The sequence below is a fragment of the Rhinopithecus bieti genome, unplaced genomic scaffold (assembly GCF_001698545.2).
Source record: "Rhinopithecus bieti isolate Rb0 unplaced genomic scaffold, ASM169854v2 scaffold_4981, whole genome shotgun sequence".
NCBI lineage: Eukaryota > Metazoa > Chordata > Mammalia > Primates > Cercopithecidae > Rhinopithecus > Rhinopithecus bieti.
Genome location: NW_016805130.1, coordinates 1059443 through 1066534, shown reverse-complemented (window position 1 = coordinate 1066534; position 7092 = coordinate 1059443). Strand labels below are relative to the sequence as shown.

General features: G+C 39.2%; 1 pseudogene; it reads right to left on the bottom strand.

Moving 5' to 3' along the window:
- The window catches only part of LOC108529106 (transcription elongation factor B polypeptide 1 pseudogene), an 81501-nt pseudogene extending 79963 nt beyond the window's left edge, over nt 1-1538 (bottom strand).
- Between the last annotated feature and the right edge of the window lie 5554 nt (nt 1539-7092).

Below are 7092 nucleotides of genomic sequence, written 5' to 3'. Positions count from 1 at the left end.
GATCTCGGCTCACTGCAAGCTCCGCCTCCCGGGTTTACGCCATTCTCCTGCCTCAGCCTCCCGAGTAGCTGGGACTACAGGCGCCCGCCATCTCGCCCGGCTAGTTTTTTGTATTTTCTAGTAGAGACAGGGTTTCACCGTGTAGACCAGGATGGTCTCTATCTCCTGACCTCGTGATCCACCAGTCTCGGCCTCCCAAAGTGCTGGGATTACAGGCTTGAGCCACCGCGCCCGGCCTTTCTTTCTCTTTCTTCCTCCCTCTCCTTCATCTGTGTCTCCCTCTCTCACTTCTCTGTCTCTTTTCCTTCCTGTTAACTTCTTTACTGAATTAACTTAATTTACAGGGATAGGAAGGAGTTACAGAGGAAGTAACCGTAGCTGGACAGGTTAGAATACAGATATTTTCTATGAATACACAAAACACAAAAGGGGACCACAATTTCCCAACTGTTGTCAGGGCCCAGATGAGAGAAAGAATAGCCAGGCTGGCCATATGTGTAGCATGAGCTAGGACCCAGGCATCAGGTTATCTGTGTCAGCAGCTGTCCTTATTCTCTGTCCACTTTTTATTTTTGAAATTCAACTACTGGTGTTGCTCTGGAGGTCAGAGGTATTTGATGCACCAGGGAGCCTGGACTGTGCCCTGCCTATCACAGAAATAAAAGGGTTGTTTTGTTTGTTTGTTTGTTTGTTTGTTTTTCTGAGATGGAGTTTTGCTGTTGTCGCCCAGACTGGAGTGCAGTGGCGCGATCCCAGCTCACTGCAACCTCTGCCTCCCTGGTTGAAGCAATTCTCCTGCCTCAGCCTCCTGAGTAGCTGAGATCATAGGCATATGCCACCATGGCTGGCTAATTTTTGTAGTTTTGGTAGAGACGGGGTTTCACCACGTTAGCTAGGCTGGTCTCAAACTCCTGACCTCAGGTGATCCACCCACCTCGGCCTCCCAAAGTGCAGGGATTATAGGCATGAGCCACTGTGCCTGGCCCTGGCTGTTCTAGTTTTTTATATGCCTTCACCATGCCCAAGCCCACTGGCCATATTGGTTTTTTGGTACCAACAACTGTTTATTGTTTAGCTCCTACATGCTAGGTGGTCAATGTTAAATGGATGTTCCCTTAACTGATTTTTTTCTTTCTTTTTTTTTTCCCCTGTTTTATAACTTTAATAATCAACAGTTTTCATTCACACTGATTGCCTATGGATTTTAAGTGGTGACAAGCATATAAGTAACCAATATTTACTTATATTTAGTGAATCTTCATCTTCTAATGTTTTCTGGACAACTTCACATGGATATGGTATGGGACATCTCTTATTTCTTTGGCTCAGAAAGCTTTGTTGACTTTACCAGTGCATGCATCTGGAGTCCCCATCTCTTTCATGGAAAATTTCCAGATTTCTTTGAGTGCCTGAAAGACATGCTTTTTAAAGCCCACTCTAGAGATGTACTTGTGAACGTTGATGGTATATTCCCAGGTCACCATCTCACCGAGAGCAAAACGACCCTTCTTTTCACCACCTTTCTTTGTGGGGGTCATTCTGCCAGGCCAAAGTGGGAAAGAAAGATTGTGAGGGATGGTGGGAGGAGGCTCCTTTAACTATTTTGTGACCAGTTGGCGTCACCTACACTTCTCACTGTTAGTGACAGAAGCTAGAAGGACTATTGATTATTCCTTTGACTTCATTCATCAAAGGACTTTGGCTTGAATTTTTCCCTAGGAAGTGCTGGAGGGAAGGCTTAGTCAACTCAGCGTCCTTGGAGTCTTAAAGTGGATATAGCACTTAGAAGAAGAAATCATGCTAATCGTCAAGGTGTATTTCCATAGAAATATGCATTCACTTCTGGTATAGCAGGACAAATGTGAGCCTGGAGCTAGACAGACTAGAGAGTAAACCTAGGTGCTGCTACTTTCTAGCTGAGTGACTTTGGACAAGAGTCACATAAACTTTCTGAGCCTCAGTTTTCTTATCCCTGCATGAGACTAGGACTATCTGTTTTGCAGGTGTTTGTGAGAATTAAATTCGATGATCTATGTTAGGTTCAATATCTGTTATGCTGTAAGAGCTAAAAAAATAATAGGTGCTATTATATTTTTCATGCCAATATCCTTCTTAGACTTTGGTCCCTAAATGCAGGAAACACTTACGTGCCTTCTTTTTTTCCCTTCACCATGAGTCTAGTAAGTCAGAAGCATAAGGAATACTTAATAAATATTCATCCAATGAATGGAGTTAATCATCCTGAAGAATGGTAGTCAAACCAACCTTGACTTAAGAGCACACAAGATGCCACAGTTTTGAGGCTTAGTCTATGGTGGCTTTTTGTTTTGCTTGTTTGGGTTTTTTTTTTTTTACAGAATGAAGAATTGATGCTTATGCTTTTTTGGATTATTTTTTGCTCTCTATTGAGTCACCGAATGAGAAAAAGGCATATTAGTTTTCACAGATAGTATAGTTTTTAAAATTATGATATATTTTATGTCACAGAATGGGGCTTTAAAGTTAGTCTTGTTTTGTTTCAAAATATAAATGCTTATTTTTAAAAATGGGCTGCTGGAGACTTCATCTTCTAGGTTTTGGAAGTAGATATAATGGGAGGCAATTCCACCTTTTTGTATCATCTTCTGGAAATCTCAGATGGGTAAGACTGGGCAGGAGGATACAGGAGTCTGTTCTAGTACCTCACTGGACACTGAGGCTGGATATATGTGGTTACATAGGAAAAGTGATACGTACGTGCCATCTGTGTACACTAACAACATCAGTTCTTTCTCACTTTCTTGAATAAGGAATCTATTTCCTTACAGTGGACAAATGGTCTCAGGGGTAGTCAACATATTATTATTGTATCCAAAGTAAAGTCAAGCATAATTAGTTTTATTTTGTGGAATGGGAGCATTGGCTGTGTGAAAACAAGAAAAGCCATGTACTTTTATAATCAGGTCCTTAGAACTGCTTAAGTCTGGGAAGCTAGTCAACAAGACAATGGAGAATTTAGGAATCACAGCAGGCAGCTTTCTCTGGGAAGGTAAAGTCACTGAACATGGGAATTTTTCTGGAGTTCAGCTTTCATATGTCATGTGGCCAATAGGCATATTCCTATTTCATGGATGGATGGGTAAAACCAAGCCACATTTTACTAGCGTAGATGCCTCTCTTGATGGAAGTAGGTAAGGATGCAGTGCTGGACTCCAACTGTAATTAGAGAGCCCTGGGGAGACATGCTTGTGGTTCTTGACTGTAAGATTCAGCTCTGGGAAAGCCCTGGGTCTTGGTCATGGCCAGAGTGTGAATCCAGCCAAAAACCTGACTATGCATCTCCACTTCCTGGTGAAAAACCAGTAGAAGACTGCAACACCATTGTACAGGCATTGCTGAGAACCCACAAGCTGTATGGAGGATGGGCTGAAGAGCCCTGGCTTGGGGCCCCTAGTGAATGGGGTTTGGAGGGATAACAGCATAATCAGACAAACATGGAAGCTGCTTCCTTCATCAGCAGCAGCACAGAACTCAACATATTTTCCTAAGAGGGTTCTTAGTTGTACTCAGGGTAGAAGCTCTAGTTTGAAGACAATGAAAGACACAAAGGTTTTTCATGGCTTTTAAGTGCCATGAACAGCACTTAAGGTACACACGTACCTAGTACAGTGCCTGGCTAGGTACTTATATATCTTAAGGCAGAGGGATCTTGATGGGCAAGGTTAGGAGGGAGAGCATATCCATCTCCATGTTTTCAGTTGCCTCCACAGATGCAGCTATGCACAATTTTCATATAAAGCATGAAATAGTGGCTTGATGTGAGCAATGTTGTGACCTACACAGATTTATATTGTAGAAAGCACCCATGTGTTGATTGTGAAAGATGATCTGCAGCTTAGATTTCACCATCAATTTTGATTGAGAGATTTGTCTCTTGCTTAAGATTATTTAAATATAGATTGTCAGTGGCCCTCATAGAAAGTAAAGTGACTTGGAGGACTAGTAATTAGACAGAAATTTATAGATTGAGTTCTAACTGTGCTCTGTAATGTGCCTTCTGCTTTTGTCTCCAGCTCTGATGAAGCAGGTATATACAAATTCTGTGAGAGAGGCAGAGTCTATAGGGTTTAAGAGCCCTCCATGGGTCAGTTTTGTCATTTGTAAAAGGAGAACAGTGAAAATCTCAACCTCATAGTGTGATTAGTATCATTGAGGTAGTACGTGCAAGTGTTTAGCACAATGCTTGGGACATCTTAAGTGTTCAATAAATAGTAGTAACCATTTAAATTTTTTAAAGGCAGAAATAAGTTTTGGAGACACAAAACCCTTGTCTCCAATCCTTGTTTTGCTGTTCACTGCCTGTGTGTAAGTTACTTCTGTAAGCATTGATTTTTAAATTTATAATATGAGAGTAATGTGAGTACATAACTCATAGAGGTATGGCAAGGATTAAATGGAGATAAAAATAAATAAATGGGAATAACACTAACACATATTGCATAAGGGGACAGTAAGGATTAAATAGGTATATAATGTGAGAGGGGCTGGCGTATGGTACTCAATTAAGGGCAATGAGTATTAACTATCACTGAACATTAGCTCCAGGAGCCACCTGCTTAACCCATGAGCTTTTCATAGCGATTTGCATTCATCCATATGAACAGAAGTAACAGGGACTAGGTAGTTTGAAACGCTTCATTGATAGTTTGATCACAGCGATACACCTTCTGTGTGACCATAAGGGCACTGGTTGACCTCCCTGTGCCTTAAGGCATGTAGACATATGCCTTCCGCCTAGCTTTAAAAGCTCATTGCTTACATGGTCCTTTTCAAGTTGGGCGTATGTTCCACAGAGTGCATAGTGTGGCCAGAGGCAAATCTGGCTCTTTGTTTAAAAAGAGAAAAAAGGCCAAGCTAAGCATATTGGCTGCTGATCACATGAACTCAATAAAGCACTCACATGAGTCTGTGTTTATCAGTAAATAATGTGTGTATGCTGGTGTATATATATGCATATAAATTATATACATATGTATATATAGGTATACATATACATACGAACACATGCATAAATATATGCACACAAGCATACGTCCATGGCATATGTACATTAGATGCAATTAACAAAGACTTTCTAACCCTTCAATTGTCAAGAATAATATGTATAGCATTTTAAAATGCAAAATATGCTAAAACATGTAAAATAATTTCCAATAATATTTCTTTAAATAAACTTAAAGTTGTATATTTGAAAACAGATTATTCAAAATATTTTAAGTCTTTGGAGCCAATACCTCATGACCTTGTATAGTACTAAGGCTTTACTTTATGCACATCTATGCAACTAAAATGCAGAATTGAGTTATCATCTGTATTATAGGGGCCCAAACCCATTTCAGCTACCTGCCCTCACACAATGTAAAGTATTATTGCAAAAGTGAATTTTATGGCAATGTGGCCTAGATGATTATACTTTCTTTAGTTACAGCTACATAGTAAAATACACAATTGAAAAGAGAAAATGACACTTGTATATTTTGCTTTATGAATGCCAAATATTCACATCATTTTGCAGATCAAATAAAGATTGTCTAGTTGGATGCATGTGTTTTCCCATTTGGATATTTGGTGATTAACAGTTGTCCACATGTATAGAGATACATAGCCTAGGCAGTGTGACAAGAAATAGATTTATATTCTTTATTTTTTTTCCCAGCGATGACTATTTTTTACTATTAGAAAATGTTCTGAAATTTTCCTTTGTCTTCATGCCTTTTAAAATAGAGAAAAGAAAGAATGAGAAAAAAATTCTTTGTTCATGCAGAAACACACTAAGATTCCTTTTTTTTTTTTTTCCAGAACAGCACAGAGAAGCTTTCTTTGTCATTCTAGTTTCAGCTTGATTTCCACCTTAAATTTAGAAAATGTGTATACACTGTAAGCAGCTAGGTACACTCACATGGAAGAGAATCTATGGCTAAAATACACCTTTTGGACCTACATTTTCTAATTATTCATGTACAAGCCACTTTCGTTAACCATTTTAATTTCCAGTTTTGATTACTGAAAGCAACACAATGACTTCAGCCTGTGCATGATATTTATCTAAACCCTTACAGGGGAACCCACTGGCCGGGAGCACTGCTTGCAGACATTGCTACTCAAAGGTTTTAGCAGAGGAATGTTCTCTCATAATGGGGTTATGAAAGACACACCGCCTCTGTAATTTACTGAAGTTCAGCTTTAGAACAAGTTGTTTCTTTTATGTACAAAGCTCGCAATTCACAAGTCCCAGCTGAAATGTATTTTTTTTTGTTGTTGTTGGAAGGTTTCAAAGATAGGACTTTGGAAATTCCGTAATTAGATTTAAGATTTTAGTTTTACTGTGGGTTCTCTTTGTAACCAGAATGCATTTATTTCGCAGTTGCTTTATTTAGTGATGCTCATTTCACACTGTGAATAACCAACAAAAACTGTAATATGCTAGCACTTCAATAGCTTTTTTTTTTTTTTTCCTTTTGAAAACAGAAAGCAAAGAAGTCAGAGGAGATTTATGGAGAATGGCCAAATTGAAACCTATTTGGAAGCACCTTTCCTGTTTGCACAGCTAAACATCTTTGTGTTTTATTTTAAATGAAGGAGTACATAGACAGATAGCTCCAAGTTTGAAACACACATTAGGATATGTTTCTATAAAAACACATTACACTATCAGCATTCATAGAGGGCTGCCAGCTCTGGAAGACTTGCATGCCCATGGGTCATCCCTGGGGGACAGGCTGTATATAAATACCAACTGCCAGTTCACAGTTTGTGCAAATATAAAGTCTGTTAGGCCAAGATAACATGTATATAGTGTGACATGGCTGTACCTAGCTATGTACATGTCAACCGCAGTATTAAAACAACATGCTATTTTCAGACAGATTGGTAAAAGGAAAATAATTGTAATATTCATGGATTAAAAAGATTTGAAGGGCAACAGTAATGAATCTTCAAAAGGCTATGCAGGGAAAGAAGTACTGTATGAAATCTGTATTGGACATCCTTTTGTTTCCTGAAGCATTAATGAGAGAAAGAAGAGAGCTTAGGCCCCAGAATCTAGCAGTATCT